A 24,560-nucleotide genomic window follows, 5' to 3' on the forward strand; every position below is an offset into this window, starting at 1 on the left:
TGATTTATCACTCCATAAGATCTACTAGCACTGATTTTGAGGGCAGTTCTTGTGCAATTTGGCATATGTCATCCCTTTTTTCCTGTTTCCCTTCATTAAGAATTGGATTTCTTTACAGCCACCCTTCTTCCTCTGAGACCATTTCTGATGAGGCTTCAATGAACAGTAGATGAATCAGCCAGATGCATTTCTCAGGTCCTGTGTCAGGCATTTGCTGGATTTTTTTTTTTTTTTTTAAGGACAGGACTTTCTGATACTCTTCATCGGCTGTAGATGGCTTTTTATGCCTGCTACTTCTTTTGTACTCCACTTTTCCAATTCCATTTGATTTTTTTAAAGAGAGACTGCAGACCATGCTGAGAAATGACAAGTTTATGGCTAATAGCTCTTTGGTAATTGCCTTGTTGATACAAAAACACTGTTTTATGTCTTTCAAGTTATGTTATCTTTGGCATTTTTCATAGATTTAACTTAAGAAATGGGAGCAAAGTATGTGTTGCTGTGACAGGCTGCTAGTAACAAAGTGACTAATGATACGGTTCAAGATTGGTTCTTTCTTAAATTGCTAAGTTGTAGGCAAAACACTGGTTCATCCCTGGAGTAACGTGTCTTTTTTATGCTTGAATGATTAATAGGTCAGAGTTAGGTGATTTAAAAGAAAAATAGCAATAGCATTTTTTTAAAAACCTTTGCACATTACTGTATGTAGTTTGAGAAATTCAAAGGCACAGCGTGTTCATCAAGGTACGAGGTGATGAATAAAGCTCAAAACCGAGGCCACTGAAATCATTCAAATCGGTCTTTATAGTGCAGTAATAAAGACAGTTAAAAGCAGAAAATGCATGTCCTTCATCAGAGCTACTGGTCTTTAAAATACAAACCAGGCTCTGTGTCTCTAATGAAGCTCAGCAAGCCCACAAAGAAAGCACAGACTATCAGCAGAAGACAAAAGACAGAGAGATCAGCTTTCTTTACTCTGCATCAGCTCTTCTTTTTTTGCCCATGGGAGCAGATGATTTGGTGGCAGGGAGCTTTGGAGATGTTCTCTTGGTCTCTCTGTACCAAGAAGTGAAAGGAGCTTTTAAAGACAGTGCGGTAGATGAGACGTCAGGATATTTAAGTGCTGGCTCTCAAGGGAACGTTGAAAATAAAAATAAACATAATTTCTTAATTGCATCTTAATTTCTTAATTGAGCAGCACTGGTCACTGTGAAGTGGCTATTATTAATTTAAAATACATCAACACCCTTCTGCTGCATACTGTTGATTTGTTTTCTTTGACTTTCACAAATTTTAGTTTTTAACTTGCAGCTTGTTTGACTTAATCGGTCTATAATTTTCAGACTGATTTGAAGTTTGGTTCTTTGTTTTGGATTTTAATCTTGTGTTTACCTTGATTAGGACATTAAAAACAGCAGATGCATTTGATATTTTACTGAATGTGTACAGCATAGAAATAGTCATCAAAAGATTGAACTTTTCTTCATTCATGGGTACATGATAATTAATGAACGTTTGTTCACTGCACAGACACTGTTGTCAAATTTGGCGTAATGTTTTCCTACTTTTCAATTATATTTCTTGCACAGTGTCATGTTTGCTCTTCATAAGATAAAAACCACATTAATAGCTTATATTCACAGTTTTAATTGCAGAGGTTTTGTCACTGTTTTAAACTCTTCATGCATTTATCTTTCAAGGTTATTGAAACACGCTGAAAAGCAACTGGATGCCACTTACAACATCAGCCAGATAAAAGTAAAGAGCCCCAGTGGCTCAATTTAGAGGCGCCTGTGAAAAGGAAAAAGTCCAAGTCAAAGGGAAAGAAAAACTTTTGATTTGCTGAGTGTTGCTTTGTATATCTTGATTCAAAATGTCACACTGCCCCTGGGTGCCGACATCATATTTCCCTCTCTGCACTGCATGTGGTCGCCAGAGAGGCTTTAGGACAACAATACAGCTACAATAGTGTGGATGTTTTTCAGGTCAGTCAAAGAACTAATAAATTGTGTTATACATTCATCAGTAGTGATGCTTTTTAGCCTCTGTTAGGATTTTCCGAGGTAAATAGAACCAGCCAGAAATCCAGCTCTGAATGATGGTTATAGCTTCTTCCAGCTCTTAAAAGGGGATAATGACATTAGAGGGGGCTATTATTGTGCAATTACATTTACAATGCTTTCCTTACTTATTTTTGTGATGTCTTGACAAAAAAGTTTTAATTGTATCTCGACCGAGAAGGAAATCTTTTCAGTTCTTTTTTTTTTTCTGTTTGCTGAAGTTGTCATATGGACACAGCTATGGTGGAAAGTTAGACTTTTAATTCATTTTAAGACTGCATATATAAAAAATAGCAGAGTCTTTCCACTGAGACTATTAAACACCTATGGCTTCATATATGGGCTACCTATATCAGCACGAATCCATATGGGCACCACCCAAAGTGAGAGTGTTGCGCACATTTAGGCTAATTGATATTTAATTATGATGACTGGGTATACATTTTAAATTGCAGACTGCACACGATGAGCTGTCACACAGAGTTGGTGTTTTACAGTTTTACACAGCAGCTGTCCTCAAACTGAGTTTGTGTTTTACTGTTGGTAAAAATCTGATCTGTTCTTACTAGAACTGCATAAATCAGTTTAATACCACTCCATCTCCTGAAAATCTGATTTATTTATTTTTTTGTGCATGTTATATTTCTATATTTCTTTTTCTTCTTTTTGTTGTTGGGTCCTGCTGGCAAAGTTGATGCCTAAATGTTTTCTTGATTGAATTATTTAATTTTAGGTAACAGGCTTTGCTATAAAAGTCTTTCCTATGGCCTTTTTTACAGTTTTCAGCATGCAAATGAATAATAAAGAAGTTTCAGATATGATATAAAATGGCTGTGTCTAAAATATGTCCCTATACACTGCCTGAACATTAAATTGACTTCCAACTTTTCCAGAGACATATAATTCTGTTATAAGTATAAAGAAATAGAGCATTCTCAAGACATTGTGTCACTGAGCTGTGAGGACTATTCATCAAAATAAGAAAAATTTCTCACAAAAAAGGGCCAAGAAAAACAAAGCACATAAATAGCTGCTCTGATAAAGATAAGAATTTGTTTTAGTGTAATGGTCTAATAAATCAAAAAAGGAATGCACACCTTTGTCAGTTGTCGCTGCTCTGTCTTAAAACCATCATTTCATAACATACAAAGGGAAGTAACTAAGTCTGAGGGACAAAGGACCCCCTGATGATCAGTGTTGGGGAGTAACGGAATACATGTACCGCCATTACGCATTTAAAATACAAAATATGAGTAACTGTATTCCGTAACAGTTACCGTTTAAAAAGGTGGTATTTAGAATACAGTTACACGGCTGTATTTTCCTGTTTCATGTTGTCGCGGGTCAGGATTGTTTGGGTTTTGTTTGACAGCTATGTTATGTTTTTTTGAGGATAGTCCTCCCCCAGCTGCTATCAGGGCAGAAGATGTTCACACCTATGTCCGAACTGCAAATGAATCGCGCATGAACGAAGCCGCTGCTCCCGCACTGTAACACAGTCAATTCTTATTTCACTGTTATGCTGTTTTGTAGATCACGAGGTTTAAAACTACTTATAAACACACACACACACACACACACACACACACACACACACACACACACACACACACACACAAAATAAGTCCACCAGAGTGCCTATTTCGGGTCACTTTTGCCGGTCCAAGCCCGGATAAAGGATCAAGGTTGGAATTGTGACATTAAGAAAAAACAATAATTGCTAAAAGAAATTTAATTTGTAGTTCTAAATAAACTCTAAATGCATTTAGGACGTTTTTTACTCACTTTATGTCTCTTCCACGATGTTATTTCTCTCTCCAACAACATAGGTTACAATTAGATTAGCATGACCAATTGTGCAAATTAGGCGATGACATCATTTAGCGACTTCTAGCGACTTTTAGGACAGCCAATAGCGATTTTCCTTACTGAGGAGTTGGCAACACTCGGGGAGAAAAAGGAGAGTGGAAAACTACAAGTTGTCATCGAGCAGAAACGGGAGCTGGAAGCATGTAAATATAATAATAACCACTGCAGCCAAGAAGAGTGCCTGACGAGTAAGTAAGCTATTAAAACTCGACTGTACACAGTGTTCGTGTTTTCCTCCGAAACAATAAGTTCCGTTGGAGCAGCCTTTCAACGCCTCTCTCTGTCTCTCGCTAGCAAACTTGACCCAGACAACATAGTAAAGCTATTTTTCGGCTACCAGCCCGACACGGAACCCAACGTATTAGCCAAAGGTCCTCCCTTTACTACGGTTCGGAGCCGCGGACCTTCAGTAATAGTAATAAATCACATTCATGTAGTTGTAAACAGCATGATAATATATTAACAGGGTTCATACGCCTTTTTCAGGGTCAAATTCAAGCACCTTTTAAGCACTTTCAAGGTCCCTTTTCAAGCTTCTCCAGCACATCTATTTAATTTATCATCTGTGATATTATTATGTACAATTCCAATGTATTTTGTTCATCTCCCTTAAATAAACAGGAAGCCTTAAAGTATGAAATATTCATATACAAATACACATATAAATGTGTGTACTGTCTGAGCGGCTGATTGTGCCCCACAGGTCTCAGTGTGAGCTTGAAGACATTTATGAGTTTTAAGTAGTTTAATGTGCAGGTACTGAAGATAAACACATTTTGAATGAAAGCCGGGGAACTTTGGTAGCACAGAAACAAGTGGCTATTCTTTGTGACCATATGGATCACTCACATTACCATTATTTCAAATACTCCAAAAAGCTGGGGTCCAGGGTATAATTGGCCGTTTTTGACTACTTTTGATTTGGCCTCTATATTTCACCTTTAAAAACTGTTTATCTGTTATTTACTCATTTTGACATACCGTATCAGCACAATTGATCTAAATTCAGACAAAATTTAAAATATGAGTAGAAAGTGATATTTTTGACTGTAAAAACCACAGGCATTTTCATAACTTGAAATGCAAAAAGAAATTGTACATTTTTTAAAAATATGCACAAGTTTTGCAAAGCTGTCAGACCTGCAAATCCTGCAGGTCTGACAGCAGCTGTGTCACTCAGGGTTTACACTGCAATCTGCCTTAGGTGGCTTTTTTGCAGCAACTGTCACATTCACTAGTAGAACTGACACACAAAACAAAACAACGACTACACTACCTACAAAATGGTAAATGGCCTGTATTTATATAGCGCTTTACTAGTCCCTAAGGACCCCAAAGCGCTTTACATATCCAGTCATCCACCCATTCACACACACATTCACACACTGGTGATGGCAAGCTACATTGTAGCCACAGCCACCCTGGGGCGCACTGACAGAGGCGAGGCTGCCAGACACTGGCACCACCGGGCCCTCTGACCACCACCAGTAGGCAACGGGTGAAGTGTCTTGCCCAAGGACACAACGACCAAGACTGTCAAAGCCGGGGCTCGAACCGGCAACCTTCCGATTACAAGGCGAACGCCCAACTCTTGAGCCACGATCGCCCGTCGAAAGACAACACACTAACTTGAGACTCCAAACACGGTAAACGTCACAAATTTCTCATGTATCAAAACCGTCTCTCTCTCTCTTTCGCTCACTCCTAAAACTCCCCTCTCTTCCCAAACAACCAAATGCCACATGTTGCCATATCATTTTTTTGATTGGTACATTTTTCCACCAATAGGGAAGGAGAGTTTTTCTTTTTTCACCAATGACTGTTGTTTTTCACTCACAAGCAAAGCGTATTTGCTAGCGCTCTCCTTAGAAAACGCCATTTTTACCGTTTCTTCCCGGAGTAAACGCCACTGTTTTATTAAAAACAAAAAACATCGGTTTTACGTGGCCTATCAACACAATTTAAACACTGGTATATAGTTTGAAGTCCGCACGTTCGACCCAAGTTGAAATGGAGACTCTAGGACGTCGACCCCAGAGGGTTAACCAGAAAGACTTAAGTTAGCTAGTTATGTATCAGGCTAATGTTTAAAGCTTTCACTTGAGCAAAGTAACTCATATCACTGCTAAGTAATGTTAGCCAAGTTCACAGCATATTCCATTATAGCGCTGCCATACTGCATCACACTCAGTGCATTTCAATCATTTCTCCAGCGAGTTTGATAGCTAGCAAAATAATAATCATAATTTTTTAAAAATAGCATGTGTAACGTACACGTACTAGAAAATTATTTACTAGGACTCACCTATCATGCGACTGGAGACTGGAGAGCTTCTTTCCAAGCTCCTTGGACTACGATGACCTGGATGACTGAGAACCTTCAAGGCTTCTGTATATTTGTAATTGTCTTTTCCAACTGTTGCTGAAGAAGTTTGAGAAAGAATCCCACAACAATGGGTAAGCATTGTCTTTTGGTCTACAGGGTCATCTTTGTAAAAAGGGAAAATCCCCCCCCCCCCCCAAAAAAAACCCCAAAACAAAACAAAAAAACCCCACAAAACAATCAATAATCCTAACTGCACCTTCAACCTCCTAATATGGACTTTCACAGTCTTTAAAAGAAGACCCTGAGCTCACGTCAAACAACTTTTCCACTGCTACTTCATCAAGGCACGGACACCAAAAGAAACAGTCTTCTGTACTGTTGTGCCACTGTGACCTACCTCTTACAAGGAAGAAGTGCAAAGTGAACAACTCTTTTTTAAAATCAAACTTTTCTATCTTGCCATTTCCTGGATCTTAGCATCACCATCCATAGGGCAAACAGACTCACTGAATGGTTCAGCTAGGAAAAATTGAATCATGTACTAAAGCCCCACAGTCACCAAGATCTCAACTAAATTTTACCCTTGTGAGAGATTTTGGACCAGCATGTCAGACAACACTTTCCACCACTGCTTTCCAGAGACCTTCGAAGTGGACATCCAGCATTCATGCAACTTTAAAAAAGATTTCAGTGAGGCTGCATTTGTTTGGCTGAGATAGTGGTATGGTGGGTGTCACAGCTGTGAGCTCTGACTGCATGCTCTACCGTGGAGGTCAGACAGCAGCCGTAGAGTCCATTAGCACATTACACAGTCCTCTCAGCCAGGAGACGAGAAAAAGCCATTGAACATCCCATTCCACCCCGCCACCACACAGATTAGAGTGGTCCTAATGCAGCTACGATAGGTATGTTACTCATGAGAGAGGAGGAGAGGGAGCTGTGAACCAGAGGCTGAGGGTAACAGCAAACGAGCAAGTGAGGGGGAGAGGAAGACAAAGAGAATATTAGAAAGAGAAACGAGGAAGTAAATGAAGTGTGCGCCACTGATGATCATTCTCTTTGATGGCGTATTGGCATAGCGTCCAATAGACCACACACTCATTAGAGACAGAGAACAGAGTGCAACTTTCCTCCATATGCTTGGTTAAAGCAGGCCAGAAATTAAGAACAAAACTTAATAAAACACACTTCACTAATTAGAAGAAGAAAGTGTGTACATTATTGTACTTTATTGAGCCCCGTGGGGAAATTGCTCTCTGCATTTAACCCATTCACTCAGTGAAGCAGTGGGCAGCCATTGGGCGCCCGGGGAGCAGTGTGTAGGGACGGTACCTTGCTCAGGGGTACCTCAGGGTAGCTGTTAAGGGGAATCGAACCCCCGACCTTCCGATCATGGGGCAACCACTCTACCTACTGAGCTATCCCTGCCCTAATTATCCTGCTGTATCAGCATAAATGTTGACACGTTTATTTATTTATAGTTCCTCTGAGCACAAACCTGTATGTATAAAAAAGTGTGCTACAGCACACCCCTTGGGAAAACGTGCACTGAGCATGTCTGGGTAATGTGTGAGTTGAATGGAAGGACATATGTTTTATCTGTCTAATACTTTCTGATGCTGTTTTAGGGTTTCTGTGGAAGTGCACTGTGTCAGTGTTTTTTTTTTCTTTTGATGAATTACGCAGCTCTTTCCGGTTCTACAAATTGATGGTGAAGATTTAAACAAAAAGCACATTTTCCATGAACAACATGGAAGTTTAACATGACTTGAAAGCCTTTTATTCTCTTGGGGAAAACCACATATCTACACTAGCATCACCGAGTTATTTTCCTTGCTCTCTTTTGGTTGCCGGATTTCATTTGTCTCTTGATTTGTTTTCCTTTCACCACTTGTAATAAACATATGTTAGAGTACATGAAAGGGTATTTGAATTTCCTTTATCTCAAAAGCAGCGAGTGATAATGCAAACTGCCTCAGAGGCAAAAGAAACCAATCCATTTAATAAACTTTTTCTCCACAATCTGTTTATATGGGCCTGCCTGCCAATGGCACATCAAAGAATAAACTTACAAAGGTTTTAGAGTGTGTGGTGCCTTATTACAATTCGCTTGAAATCATTAAAAGAATACTGGGTGGGTGTTGTTGCTTCTGGTTCGTCTTTCATATCAGGTGGTTTTGATGAAGGAATGGTTGGTAGGGAGACTTGGAGGCAGCAGCACAAGGTGGTAAACAACTCATCTCTCTTGCATTTATTTTTTGAAAAGCATTATAAGTATAAGAGACTGAAAAAATGAAGGAGGTGGAAGGGAGGGGTGTGGGTGTACAGTGATTCATTAAAACTGATTTCCAAGCTCAGTCGATTTCCCTGCTATCGGTCTCTGCAGACATGGAATGCCTTTGGGTATGTAACAGACACAGCACAGAGTGAGATATATTGGAAGTCTTGTTCAATGGATGCATTGATGGACAAACAGATAGGCTCAGGAACACCAACCATTTATAATCACTAATGTTATGCAACCACTTTTCCATGATATGAAAGCCTGGAGTACATGAGATATGACAATGTTTATTCTGGGGAAGCTTAGAAACATTAAACCAGGGGTGTCCCAGATGATCATCATTCTAACATTTGTTCACATAAATCAATAAATTCACCAATCTATCTATATACCCGCAGAACATATATAAATTTCTGTTCTCCCCCCCTCCCCCCTCCCATTTTCCCATGCTTTAATCAGCATGGAAAAACCTTAACTGACATCTTTTATAGTCATTTCGAGCAGTTTGCCATGTTTGTTGTTGTCAAATTGTATGCTAGGCTTGCTCATTAGCTTACTGCTCCTTGTAGTGGTGTGGAAGAGCTGGGAGAAATTTGCATAGATGCAATAACCCAAGATTAATTTTCCTTTCTTCTAACATTAAAAGCAACATTTGAATGTCTGTTACAATGAACAGAAGCATATTTAGACACTCTGGGCCAGATTTGCGCTGTTGCACAGTAGTTCTGCGGGCTATCTACTTATAGTGCAGTAATCTATCAACAAAGACATAGCCAATTTATTTGTGTATTCACAAACACATTCCACAAAGAGAAGTGCACATTAGTGAGTAACAAATGAGCAGACCTAATGAAGGGGTAGAGGTATGTACCAAAAGGTTGTGGTTCTGTTTGAAATCAACATAGCATTTGACATAGATTAGAGACAGCTGAAGGAGAATCGATATGTTTTTGTTATACAGGTGAACTCCTGTTAGAAGTCACTGTGAATTGTGTGGTCCTATAGGTTGACACAACTGTCCCCTGGATGAAAATGACAGCTCAGGTCGAGTGCTAGACTTATCCAGCATCTGACTGACAATAGCTTCATTTTTCAGCCTGGCAATGATCCCAAACACCCTGCCAATGAAGTAAAAGCATACCTGGATAGACACACAATGAAAGATCAGTTGCAGATCGGCCTCCCTGGAGCAGGGACCTTAATATTATTGAAGCAGTGTGGAATAATCTCATCAGAGAATGGAACAAAAGGCAGCCACCATCCAAAGAAGAGCTTTGAATGGCCTTTAAGAAGTATGAATAACTATTTCTGAAGACTACTTAAAGAAATTTCAAGAAATCTTACCTAAGAGAGTTCAAATTGTGTCCACACATTTCATTCGCAAAACTGAAATAACACCCCACGGCTAGGTAATGATGACAGTCTTTTTTTAAATACTAAAACAGAGTTTTGGGCTCGCACAAACTATTAATAAATCTGTCTGTTCATGTCAATATATGCTTAACATTATCTAGTGCTTACAGTAATGTACAAAGCTCAGCATAATATGTTTTTGCAGCTCCCCCCCCTTTTTTTTTTTAGCAGTAACAGCATTAATTTATTGATTAGAATTATAATCTTCTAAATCCACTGCATTTCATTTGTTGTTATCTAACAAGCTGTATAGACAAATAACTTGGTTTCCACTTCATCAAAATGGCAATTACTGTAGGCCTAATTGCAATAATCTTTAAAAAAAAATTTCTATGCAGATATAAAAATCCTCCAAACACTTTAGGTATTTGTTTACATTGCTTTTAAAATTATTACATTAAATTGATTTGTGGGGATAGGTTAATTGGATAATCCAAATTGTCACTAGGTGTGAATGTGTGAATGAATGTGAGTGCGAATGGTTTTCTGTCTCTGTGTGTTGGCCCTGCGACAGACTGGCGACCTGTCCAGGGTGTACCCTGCCTCTCGCCCTATGACAGCTGGGATAGGCTCCAGCGCCCCCCGCGACCCTGAAAAGGATAAGCGGAAGCGAATGGATGGATGGATGGATGATTTAGAGCCTTGTGATGCACTGGCAACCTATACAGAGTGTACGTTGCCTCTCAGCCTGACAGGTGGGAAGGGCTCCCCATCAACCTAGATTGGATAGACCTCTAAGAAAATGGATGGATTAAAAGTCCAAAAATAAAAATCCAAGTAAGACTCTGTTTTTCTTTCCAAAACACTGCCAGAAGACTCAAACATTGCAAAAATGCAGTGAAAGGTCATTATTTCTTCTTCATGCTTAACCATTACCTTCAGCCTCACCTTCACATCTTGGGTGCATTTCAAATCTAGCACACAACAGAAATTGACATTTTCGCTCCTAAATTCATCTCTCTGTACAAAGGCTCTTGCCTCTTGTTTCACACAGAACTGTTGAGGCTCATTCATTTCTGCAGAACTCTGTCAGTTCACACAACATGCCCCCTATGACTTCGCTGAAATACCATGCAATGAAAAAGGCATTGCAAAAAGCCCTTCCTCTTTCAATAAAACATAATATTATCCCTTTAATCCTATGTTCAGAAGGACTGTATAGCACTTTACAGACAACACATCTTTTAGACCTCAAAATCTACCTGTTTATGTGTTCATGTATATGCAGTTTAGCAAATGAATCTGATAGAATTTCCTGTGAATGACTAAATCGTACTGAAAGTAAACATATCTCTTTTTATGGTGGAAATAAAAGTGGTGATTACAATGAATGCTGTTTCTTGTGAGATGACCGATTATATGAACTCAACAACAAATATCAGAGGAAGACATGTGACATCACTGTCAGGTGAATGACTATTTGAACACAATGCATCAGTAGCAATACCTCCGAGAAGTGTCTGCAATATAAAAAGCGGGGGGGGGAGACAAGCGCTGCCAAGACAAAAAGACCCATATGGCAGGGATAGACAAGAAAACAAAACATATCAAACTCTGATGCCAAAAACGCTGCCTCTCATAACATATTTGTCTAACTAGGTTCTAACAGGCACTGTCAATCGTCGTCCCTCAGAAAAGCCAGAATTTATGTGTCTTCTCCTTGTTCTTGTGCTTATTTTGGTGAGATGAACAAACAGGGAGGAAGAGAGAGAGAGAGAGAGAGGTCATTTGAGGTACAGGTAAGCTGTTCTAAAATCCTGTGCATTTGCAGCACAGAAGGAGGACACAAAAAGATGATTTAAACAGGCAGTTTGATTCACACTGTTATTCTGTTTTAAAAATAGCATGTAATGCCATTTAAATGGCTTGGCTTGTTCTTGGCTTGTTCATTTAGCCTGTTTAGCTTCCTGCTGCATAATGGCATGAAAATGTTCAGGGATGAGGACTTTGGAAGGCAGGAGCAGAGTAGGGCATGTTGCCACAAACACAAACACAAACACATCATTTTAGGCATTATTTGTCTATGTAAATATATGTATTGACTTAAAACAAATTGAAAGGAAAACAACATTTGAAAACCTAATAAAAAAAATAATAATATTGTAAGCATGCAATACAATAATAACCCTGGCTGACTCTTTAACTCTTCTGTTCCATTTTCTGTCCAGTTTTGTTTGTTTCATTAAGGAAATTTGTGACAACCCCGTCCTTTAGTGTCAGTTTTCCTTTGCATGTGTGTGAGGTAGAATTTTTTTCTCCCTTCCTGGCTGCTATGAGTCTTCTCAAGACTATTTTGTGTCCACTGGCATAGATATTTGCCTGCACAGAGCCTAGACAACCTAGGCAAATGTGCCTGTGTGCAGTCTTCCAAAAAAACAGCAGGATGTAGCTCAACATGGATGATTCTATGTATAAGTTGAATCCTCATTGGTTGAAAGTGGGCTGGAACAGGAAAGGGAGCGATAGCAAAGTTCACCATGAACAAAGGAAGTGGAAAAAAACAGTGTCACAGCAAAGACAAAATCTCTATGTTACGGCTGAAGAACCAACAATAGCGTAAGAGCCCACAGAAGGGTGGTTTGGGACACTGACCCCATGGAAAGAGTGAAAAGATGCAACATGTAGAAGACGGTCTGCCAATCTGTCTGTAGGCTGCACATCGGAGTCATTATTTACATGCCTGATCAATTATAAGTTGTTTTAGATAAAACATCATATTTTCATTCAAACCAAAGGACATTTTCACCAGTGTTTTGAGTGATAGTGTATTTATAGCAGGGTGGTGCTGGAATACTGATAACCTCTGATTGTTATCAAATCAGAACAAAACAACACGGATGAATACATATCCCTTATGGCATGACTAATGGATTGGCAGCTGAATTAATTAATCTTCATCTGGGAAATAAATGGCATATTTATAATATTCATGGCCTATTTGTGTATATCTGTCTGTCTGTCGTTCGGTCTGTCTGTGTCTACTAAACCATATATATATACACATACACACACATATATATATACTATACACACACACACACACACACACACACACATATATATATGTGTATATATATATACACACACACACACACACACACACACATATATATATATGTATATATATATATATATATATATACACACACACACACACACACACACACACACACATATATATATATATATATGTATGTATATATATATATACACACACACACACACACACACATATATATATATGTATATATATATATATATATATATATACACACACACACACACACACACACACACATATATATATGTGTATATATATATACACACACACACACACACACACACACACATATATATATATATATATGTATGTATATATATATGAGGTGTGCAGGAGTCACAGAGGTGTTGGGACATGGGACGATGGATGTGGGATTAAGTCAGAGAACAGCATCTTCTTCAGGGATCGGCTGATGGACGAGGCGTTGCAGACGACATTAGGATCTGTAGTGAGAGTAGCAAGCAGGTAGAAGTAGGCCTGGAAAGGTGGAGGTACACACTGGAGAGAAAAGCAATAGAAAGTTAGTAAAAGCAAGACAGAAGACATATGTGTGAGAATGAGAAAGAGAGAGGGAAAGGTGATGATCCAAGGAGTAGAGAGGAGTGAGCTAAAATACACAGGGTGGAGTGGTTGGAGAGGGGTGTCAGGGGTGATTTATGACAGGAGGATATCAGCAAGGGTGAAAAAGGAGGTTTACAAGATAGTAGCGAGACCTGCTATGATGTATGGTTTGGAGAGGGTGAAACTGAGAAAAAGATGTGAAGCCAAGATAGAGCTGCCAGGTTGAAGAAAAAAAGGAAGCTCATTCATGCATTTAGTGAAGGAGGACATGCAGCAGCATGGTGTGACAGAATATGCTAGAAACAGGAAGTGATGGAGGCAGATGATGTGTTGTGGTGACCCATAAAGGAAACAGATGAAAGAAGAAAAAGAAGATCATTTGTTTGCATTTGGGACATCTAGATCATGGTTAAAGGAAGAGTCCATTAGATTTAAGTGACTATACTCAAACTCTAGCACCAACAAAGGGTAAAAGTTTGAGGTGTTTTGAACTTATGTCAGATTTTCTCAGTGGTGAAGAGGTACGGTTCGATTCCTTGATGAATTTCAATACATTATGCCCAAGAAATCTACTTTATAGTAACTCCACTAAACTGTGAGAAATAAATAAGTCTTTCTTTCACTCCCCTAACTGCTATCCTATATTTTTGAAAACCTCTTGCAACTGTTTTGTAGCAAAACCAATTTACTCAAAGAGCTACTGCTCGACTCACCAACCTTTCCACTCAATTTCTCTTCTCCTCTGTCTCAGAAAATGTATAATATACCTCAGTGTTATGCATGAACCAACACAGAGTTTGACATTTTAATTGAATTCACAGAAGAAGAAAAAAACTTGACAGCCAGATTCTATGAGCATGTTATAGTAAGCCCAAGTTAGTTTTTTTTCTACTTCTTCCAAAATCCACCTCTAGCTGAGTCATTCACTCATAATCTCAGTAGCCTGAGGGTGTCATGACTTTCTTACATATATAAATCCCTTTGGTAGTCTACGTGTTTAACAAAATGATTTGACCATATGAGATAGCTTAAATGAGGCTTTAAAGAAATTGGAGCTTTTACAAGACATATGTCCACAACTGTATTAATTCCTGTTAAACCACATGCCACTGAGCTGTGAGTGTGTGCTGTGTTGCTGCATTGTAAACAGTGAGTACAGTATGTAGATGTGTATGTGACATTCACAGTCTATGCTTAGAGAACTGATTTTCACCAGAGCTGTTACTAACATGGCACTGGTTGGCCCAGTTGGTCTATATGAAGGTAAACAGTCAAGACAAACAAAACAAGCACATAAGCATTTTTTTAAATGAGCAAAATATCATCATTTTCACAAAATGTCTCTAAAGGTAGAGCTTAAATACATTTTGTGTTTTGTGTTTTGTTTTGTGTTTTTTATTTCAAGATGTGCTGGGAGCTATAAAGTATATGAAATGGAGACAAATGAAAACTGTCCTGACTCTTTGCCCTTTTTTTGTACAAATCCTGATCTCCCCAGGTGTGGGTGTCTAGCCCTGTGTTGCTGTCTTTTTATGTATTTGAAAACTCAGTTTTGGGTGGTGATTCAGCACTCAGTTCTGAATATTCCTTCTTCAGTGATTCATTGTGCATTCTGACTCATTTTTAAGATGTCTGCCCACAATGAAGGTGACTCCAATAACCATCTTTCTGCACAAGCAAACCAGGTTTACACTGCTGGGGAATTCTTGCATTTTTCATGATTGTGTTTGTTAACAGTCCGAATGGCCCAGGGGAAGAAACTGTTTGTGAGTCTGGAGGTGTGGGACCTGACTGACCTGAGGTGCTGATCGAGGGCTGCGGATCAAACAAGTGGTGGGCAGGATGCACGCAGTCACCTGTGAGGGCCCTGGTTTTCTTGAGACAACTGGCAGGATGTCTGGCAGGATCTGGCAATGACCTCCAGGGGTGGCAAAGAGAAACCAATGATTCTTTTGGGCTTTGTTAATTACCCTCTGCTCAGCCTTCCTGTTCTCCGTTGTAGGAACATGAGACCTCATTTTCACACTTGGACTGGCTACCACAGAGACCTTAACCCCTTAAAATCTTTGGGATATTAATGAGAAGACTTTAGCAGTCACAGTCTTCCATCATAAGTATCAGGAGATCGCCAGGTGGAAAAAAATAATGTGATTTTGCATAAACTTGTTCAGATGCCATGTTAAATGGTGCCATCATCAAAGCTAAAGATGGTCCAACAAAATATTATAATGTGTGATCCCTTTTCTGGTCTGGCGGGGTATATGGCAGAATACTGCTAAATAGGGATAACTATCATCTGCATATGAGCAGAAATGTATGCTCAAAGCATGATTAAAAATGAATAAGGTGGGGAAAATACATTGTGAGTGGCTGTCTGTAATGGAAATATGCATGTGTTCCACTCCTGAAAAAGAAAAGAAAAGAAAAAGTAATGTCAACAGTAACTTGTATGATAAATATTGGGAGATCATCATTAACTACAATCATGCTATCATGGTGTGTTCAAAGGTGTTCTAGCCATCAACGCAGAGCAGATGACATCACCCCAGAGAAATACTATCTAAAAATTTGAATTGATTATTCAGATTTTCCACAGGGAGCTGCATGAAATATCAAATGTGCCCTTTGACTGGCATTTCGACTGATTACCCAGGGTAGCCAAGACTGTATTCTGTGCTAATAGGGCAAAACTGACATGCTGTTCATTAGTGGGGCCTAGTAATCAAAGGTATGCAGGCCCTCATTAAACAGTTGCCAATCATTTATCCAGGATCTTCACAAGTCAGACTGAGCCACTGCAGGCTTGGCTGAGCATTTAGGGACAGTGAAATTAGGCCTGTCATTCTGCAAGGTGCAGTTATTTTAAAAGTGCCAACTGAAAAATATGAAAAAAAAGGTTTGATTTTGATTTTATGCTCATTCCTTATCCCCAATAAAAGCTAATTTTGCACCCACGTAAAAACGTGAAAATTTTCCTATATAAAAATTAGACGATACAACTAAAGAGAATACACTAAATTAACACAAGACTTAAAAGGTAATATAAAGATCTATGTATATGTACCATTTTTATAAAATATATTACAGTCATGATAATTTAATTAAAAGTTTGGTTATTTCCAAGAACACTGAGATGCTAGAGTCATAATGCACCTGGGAGCATTTGTTGGTGAGATTCAAACACTTGCCCAGACTCACTTGTTCAGTATGCACTGGTGGCGTGGTCCTGTGAGTGTGGAGAAGTCTGTAGGGATTCCTTTCACATGAAGCTGAGAGGACGGCTGGTTGGGGTTTGAAACAGTCGTGACCAGGCACATCACAAACAAGAGCAGGTAGGTGGTGGAATCAAAGGGCCCTGAGAGGCACTTTATAAGAGACCCAAAGCATTGCAGCAGTGCACCAGAGATGTAGAGGTTCCTGATCAAAGAGGAGGAAGAGCTGAAGGCCGGGGTAGACTAAATAATATTTCAGAGTTGGAATCTGACTACACTCAGACCCCACCTGGCTGCCAACCAGACCGCAAATTTTCTTGGCCAACTCTGTGTTTTTCAGTATCAAAGCTCAAATTAGTTATAATACAAAGTCGATATATAATAGTATAATCTACAATATATAACATGACTTCTGTCTTATAGTCTTTTGGAGCCCCAAGTGACCATATTTTCTTGATCAAAGCCCATCTACAGGCTGTATGGGTATACTGCAGTCAGATACCTGCTAATCAATGCTAACTTTATCAGTAGGCTAATCAATCTATCCACTAATAAAATTATTGGGCACATAAGTTAGTACAAAAAAACATATTATTTGTAAGACAATGACACTTACAAAAACTAAAAAAGCTCCTCCACCATAACATGGCAAATATCTAATCAGTAATTGAAAAAAATAACCCCATACAGAAATTAGCTGAGACCAATGTTTTACAACTATGTTGTAATCATATTTCTTTCATTCTTGCATATAATATATAGTAGGATAAAGTAACTCTGGCTATAGGCAAAGGTTGAAATTGCCTTAAAGAACTCATCTGTGAGATGTGTTTCCAAAGAACTGCCATAATTGTCATGGTCCTGGGCCATGTTGGCCCAGCATTCTTAGTTTTCTTGTATTTTTGTATTTTGTTCCGTATGCCGTGGTTCCTAGGTTCTGTTAAAGATGTTCCTTATTTGATTACCCCCTGTGTGCCCCTCTGTGTATCTGTGAGCCCTCGTTTCCCCTCGTGTTTCATTTAATGTTTTCCCCAGCCCGTTATGTCTGTGCTCTGTCTCCTCCTGTCTGAACCTCTGTGTACTTCCTGTTTTACTTTGACAGTTTCTCGTCAGTATGCGTCATGTTGTGTTCACTCCTGCCCTGTCTCATTATGATTATCTGTGTCAGCTGTGTTCCCCGTGTACTCCCACTTCCCTCGTTAACCCTCTGTGTATTTATGTGCATGTCTCCCTCAGTTTAGTGTCGCGTCGTCAATGTCTCCTCCCGGAACCTGTGTGTCTTTCTGTGGTCCCTCGGTCTTCTGTTAGCATTCCCAGTTTAGTTCTGTTTCTTTGTGAAGCCTGCAATAAAGCAGTGATTTTGAGTTCAGCTTTTTGTCTCCGTGAGTTTTGCGTTTGGGTCCTCTTCTGCATCCACACAGCCAGTTCATGACAATAATATTATGTATTTTAAATGTGATGCAATGTATCCTCACTATAGGGTGCTGTTTTGCCTTAGAGTGACCATCAGTCATGAGATGTGCTTGTAATCCAGATTATGCCTTGACATACCACCTGGGGAAATATTAGCCACTGAAAGATAACAGACTAGTTCCAGAGAAATGCTGTTTAACAAGGCTACTAGTTGTTAAGCATAAGACACTTTTAAGAAGCTTTGAGCAAAGGACCCAGCCTAACACTTTCACCTTTAGGCCAACACTAACATATTTTTTTCACAAAAAGGCTCTCTAGCATGCCAGTCTTTTAGAGTCTGTTCACCTTCCATGCAGCATAATGACCACAATTAAAACTGACGAGCTACTTTACTCTCATCAGTCATAACGCTAATACCTTTCTAGTAAATTACACACTGGATAAGCTTATTCCCTTGGTAACTGAACAAATCTGTGATTTCTTAATTCTCTTATCTAAACTATTCATTTAAGCAAGTGACATTGAAAAATTACAATGCACAGTTGAACAGAGCACTCTGCTCACTTTATTCTGACAGGAGACCTTTTGATAAAGAATTAATGTTAGTGCCAGTAAGTCTTTATGCCTGGATTACCTTTTTTTCCCCTTTCAATTTTATTCGCCAGAATTAATTGATATTTTTCTTAATCCTTTCATTGTTTATTAAATTTTTTAACAAGTGACTGGTCTTAATCCATTTCATTGTGCCGTGTATGGTACTAACGATATCATTAAAATAGACCTGTAGTTTTTCTGTGCAAACAAAAAGGATGTAGGAGCTTTTTTTTTTTTTTTTTCCAAGTCTTATAAAAGGGAGGAATGATCTCTTGGGATAAATGATACATTGCTGCGTGAGATTTAAAGGTGGTAAATGAAAAAAGCGAAAACAAAAAACCGTCAGTCTTAACAAAAAAATGGAAAACTATTAAAATGAAAGGCTTGATGGATTCCCAGTGAAGCTTATTAGTAGAAAGCTAGGAACCATAAACAGAAGGGTGCTTACAAGCATAAAAACAATTAATGTTTAACACGGGGGAGGGCAAGAAAATACATTTCATGAGCACTTTTGAAGATTTGCCTAAATTAAACTGTGGTCATAAAAGACATCGCTGAAGTGGAGAGATATGTCTAGACGCAGCCTTCTCCAATAATATGCTATGATTGCTCAATTCTTATTCAAACGAGAACAAAAGTCATGAAAGACCTCCAAAGCCCCTTCAGAACAGTGTGTGTGGAGGACCAAGGATGGGTCCACTTTGAGTTTGATTATTTTCAGACCGGTTTTGTTCTTTATTTTGTTTGGTGGTGAGAACACAAAACCCATTGTTTGAAAAGCTGCTGTGATCTGCTTTTATCCTGACTGTAAAATCCCATTAATGCGTAAACAAAGAGTAACCTTTAAAAAGAGTGGTATTTCATTTAAACTGCTGAAACAAGTGTCTCGGATTTAAACAGACACGTCAAAGGATGAAACAGCAATTAAAAAAATACTCTGTGCTTTCAGCTGGTTGTCTTTTTTGTACTCTGTTCAGAGGGATGACAGTGGTGTGTTGATAACATGCAGGCCGCAGTTTCTGTGTCTTCAAAGCATGAATTTTTCTTAAGACTTCTTTACACAGTTCAATTCGAAGCTGTCTGAGATGTGCGTTTGCAGTCGTTTGCAGAAAACACTGACTCCTAAATGTTTGTCCTAGATTGCACTGAGGCTTTTGCCCCTGATGGCTGAGTTTGGTCTTTGACAACCAGTATGAGTATATGAAAAACTGATTTGCTCTCCTGCTGAATTTGTAAGTTTGCTCACTTACAAAGAAATGTTAGTCTTTAATTTTTATGGTAGTTTTATTTTAATGAAGAGGGACAGAATGTCCAGTATTTCATTACAGTATTTCATCCCCAAGGAAAATATGACTTAGTACTTGATGAAGAATTCTGTTTTGTCCTGCACTCTTAGCAGAAAAACACTGTGGGCGTGGTTTTCTTTGAGTCATGCTCCGCATTTCTGTCCCTCCACACACAGTGGGTCGAGTTGATGCCAACAAGCTTGATTTTGGTTACATCTGACCACAGCATGTTCTCCCATGCCTTCTCTGAATCATTTAGATGTTCACTGGCAAACTTAAAGTTAACGCCTTCTTGAGCACAGTGACCTGTCGGGTGCTGCAAGATCATTAACAGCTCCTACCATGTAGTTTTGGGCTGATCCACCACGTTTCTCATGACCATCCTCACTCCATGAGGCAAGAGCAAATGATCGTCAGTTATATATCTTCTATTTCTGTCACTGTCCTGGGTCGGTGTCCCAGTGTTTTGTCTGTTATTATTATTGTTCTATGATTTCTTTGCTGTAATTGACTTGTGTTCTGATTTGATGTTTGATTTTCATCATTGTTATCACTATTAGTGTTTAGGTTTCTTTCTCTGTATTTCTAGTGCTCTAGTTCTTTGTTCGGTGATTTCTAGTTCTTAGGTTTTGTTCATGCGTCCCTTTTGGTTCAGTGTCAAGTCTGTGTCTGTTGGGTGTTTCCTGTTATGCTTTGAAAGTCTGTTTCACGTGAGTGATTCTAATTTTGCTTCCCCTGTCTTGTTAGGTCTAATTTCTCCTGGCTGTGTTCCCACCTGTTCCTTGTTCCCTCATGTTCCTGCCTGTGTATTTATAGTGCGTGTCCTCCGGCGCTCTTTGTTGCGTCATACTACTACAACTACTGCTATTACACTCGTTGTGGTGTGTCTCCTCTCGTCGTGTCCCAAGTGGTCTTAGTTCGGTTACCTGTTCCCCAGTGTAGGTTCTAGTTCAGCATTTGAAGTCTGTTTTATTTTGTCACGTTTTTTTGTAAAGATGAGTTTTTCTACAGCGATAAAAGCTGCCTTTCTCAGTTTACGTCTTTCGTGGTTGGACTCCTGGATTTGGGTCTATCATCCTGCCTGCCTCTACACAGCCATGACAATTTCTAAATAATCACAGCATAATTTTTCACCTGCTCATTAATTTTTTTGCTGATTGTCTTGTAGCCCATTCCAGCCTTGTGCAGGTCTACAGCCTTGTCGCTGATGTCCTTTGACAGATCTCCTTGAACAGGCGTGCTTCATACACGTAACGTGTTTCGATCAGGAGTATCTCGAACTGATTGGAATCTGTGTGTCACATGGGCAATCTGCGGGGGTCTGGGTTATAGGGGATCTAATACTTATTTCGCTCACTGACATGCTAATCAATTTCTAACTTTTATATAATATTTGTTTATGTTCTGTGAATTTTTGGTTGATGCTCTCCATTAAAATGAAACTACCCTAAAAACATGGGATTCTTCGTTTCATTGTAAGTGAGCACACTTAAAGATTCAGCAGGGGATCAAATCATCATTTCCCTTACTGTACAGGTCTGGCATGCAATAAACATACACTATCATTGTTCATGGTCCAGAGGTATCTTTTAAAAAATGCAGCAGCACTGTGTAGGCACTATGCTGTAGAGGAGCGTACGTGACTGATGTTCTTACCTACTGATCTTACCTTCAGAGGAAGGCTTTTAGAGATAAGCAGCCCACAACACCAGCTTTTTTGTTTACTTTGAGCTGGTTGTGTTTAGTATGCTGCATGCAAACCTTCAACCACATTAAACGTGAACAAAAAGGTTAGACTTTACCCACCTGGCAGCTATTAACTTCCGACAAGAGTGTCAAAGTCACAAATATATTCAGGTGGAATTTAATCCAACTTTTCACAGACTCTCAGCAACTTCTCCTGTTTATAAACATTAATATTTTAACACAGCTGTGACACCTGAAATTTTCCTCACAACTTTCAAACTCTGGAGGTATATATTATTATTATTATTATTATTATTATTATTATTATTATTATTATTATTATTATTATTATTATATGCTGCATGTGTTAAAAGCTAGCTCATAGCACAACTGAACATTATTATTTGGTACTTTAATTTAACCTTGAAGCATGTGTGCTAATAAATAAATAAAGATAAATAAATAAGGAAGTAAAAAGACTGAAAATATCACAAGCATTGGGTCAGGATAAGCATTACAAAAGAAACAATTGATAGAAGTATGTGATAAGGTCAGTTACTTGTCCTGATAAGGTCTGACTTCTTGAGGAAAACCAGTGCTTTCTCCAGGGCATCAAATGCTGCTGTCTTTTTGCTGGTGCCTTGACGCACTGACTGCAGAAATATTGAAGCAAGAGAGTCAAAGGAGGAAGAAGCAATGGAGGTGGTGTAAAAAAAAACCTTTTCAGCTTTGGTTATGTCCTGTTTTAGAGGTTTGTGATGTCTTGGTTAGTTTCATATGATAAGCCTTCACACAATTAAGCTTGCATATTAAAAAATTAGGCTGGGATAGACATCCAGAGGTAAGAAGTCAGAGCTATTTGAGTCTTCTCACTACCAACTCAATTCAGTTTCTGCATTATCTGTTGGGGACCAATTCTTCGTATCAGAAACTTGAACCCTTTGAAGAAGGAGTTGGTCAAGACCTCCTGTACAGGAGTAATTAGCTGATCCAAAGGGTATAGAAAACATTTACCTGTGATGGCTAAGTGTCCTAAACAAAGAGTTGAGAGTATGATTCCCAGGAAGGCTCTCAGCGTTTTCTCAGCTGGCACATCATAACACTGTGGCCAAAGCACACCTTGTGCATATCCAATTATATGGTAACTGAGAACATGGGTCAGGTGCTTCTCAGAGATGGGTAAGATTTGCCTTTTGATTATGCATCTGTCCTCTCTCTTGCCTTCTTATTCATACTGCTGTCCACTATTGTTCTTTCTTATGTTAGAAAATGACACCAAAACTTTTGTTATGATGAGAATATGCTCCTAACCCATCATCAGTGCATGAGTGTGTGATCACATGTGAGTGAGAATACATTGCTCATAATGAACAGGCTGGTACAAACCCATTAACAGGGAGGTAGAATGTCGTTTCTTTTTCAGCTGAGCCTTTTGTCCAACATTGAATGTGTGTCTACATTAGATTTACCAACAAGTATCTCACTTGTTGCATTTAAGAAAAATTATATTAAAGGATAAATTTTAAAAGCAATTCCGTTTTTTACGGGGCATATGTACAGACCTGAGAGTAGCATCAGTTGTTATCCAACTATTGTCAAGTAGGGAAAACCAGCTTCCTTAAAACTGTATCTAAAATGCAGAGAACCAAACAATTATGTATTATGTGCAGCCTTTCAACAGCCAAACAATCATGTACTGTAAGAAGCATAGTGAATGTTAATGATCAAGAACAGATGGTAGACTGCACCAGTTTTGCCAGCAGCAAATTTACATTATGACATGGAATAAATGTATCATTTAATTACGTTCATGTACCATATTTCAACATCACTGCCTATGTTTGCAATGAAAAAATAAATAAAATAAGACAGTGTAAGTAACCTTTCAATACCTAACACAAAAGCAAAGAAAAAATGTCTGTATGTATTAAAGTGTAGGCACAATAAGCTTAAACTTGAGCCTACATAATCTTAATAAATACTTTTTGTTATTCCTTTTGAATTTAATTCTTGATTGTCAACATTTATTTATTTAAATAAACTTTTGTTTTTTTTTTCTGTTTTGAAAAAGAAAATCCTAATAATGACTGAAATAAATAGCAGTATCAGTAAAACCAGTGAGGACCTGTACATATTGTCATCTAGCTGAGATCTGTATCAGGTTTTTGTCCCTCAAATACTTTGTTGCTCATTTGTATTCCCTCCAGTCGTTCCCCGTGAGTGTCTGCGGAGAATGACAGAGACTATAGATGTTGTAACTCTGAGCACGACACTAGAGATGAGCTCGCTTTCTTTTGCACTCATTTAGGAGAAGGTCGCTACAGGTGACAAATGAAACCATAAGGGGAAAGCAGGAAAATGTTGGAGTGGAGAAGGGTTTATAAAGACAAGGCACTGCGGGTCTTAAAGAATTCTCTCCATGCATCTGCCATTATCCCAGAATGCCTGTCTTCTGTCTCGAAACAGACCTGTGAGCCAGTGAGCCCAGGGATATTAATTTGCAGCCCTAATGTTCTGTGGCAAAGGAATTCGAGTCATCTCCACACAAACAAATTGGATCTTACAGCTCATCTGCATTGCAAGACATGCATGCAGGTATGACAAGTAGACCACCTCCAAAAAGCAGAGGAGGATAGGGCTGAATTTTTCAGTGTGCGTACTATACAGTGGTCAAGCTGGGTTCAAAATAACAGAAGTGAAGGAAGGGAGAAAAGCTGTGTATGAGCTCTATGATTGAAAGGTCTCTGATGAGGTCCTGACTGCAGCTGACCGGTGAATCTGAATCAAGTTGTCAG

The sequence above is a fragment of the Copadichromis virginalis genome, linkage group LG15, assembly GCF_057382275.1.
Source record: "Copadichromis virginalis isolate Kocher_CV1m ecotype Utaka linkage group LG15, C_Virginalis_male_GT1.1, whole genome shotgun sequence".
NCBI lineage: Eukaryota > Metazoa > Chordata > Actinopteri > Cichliformes > Cichlidae > Copadichromis > Copadichromis virginalis.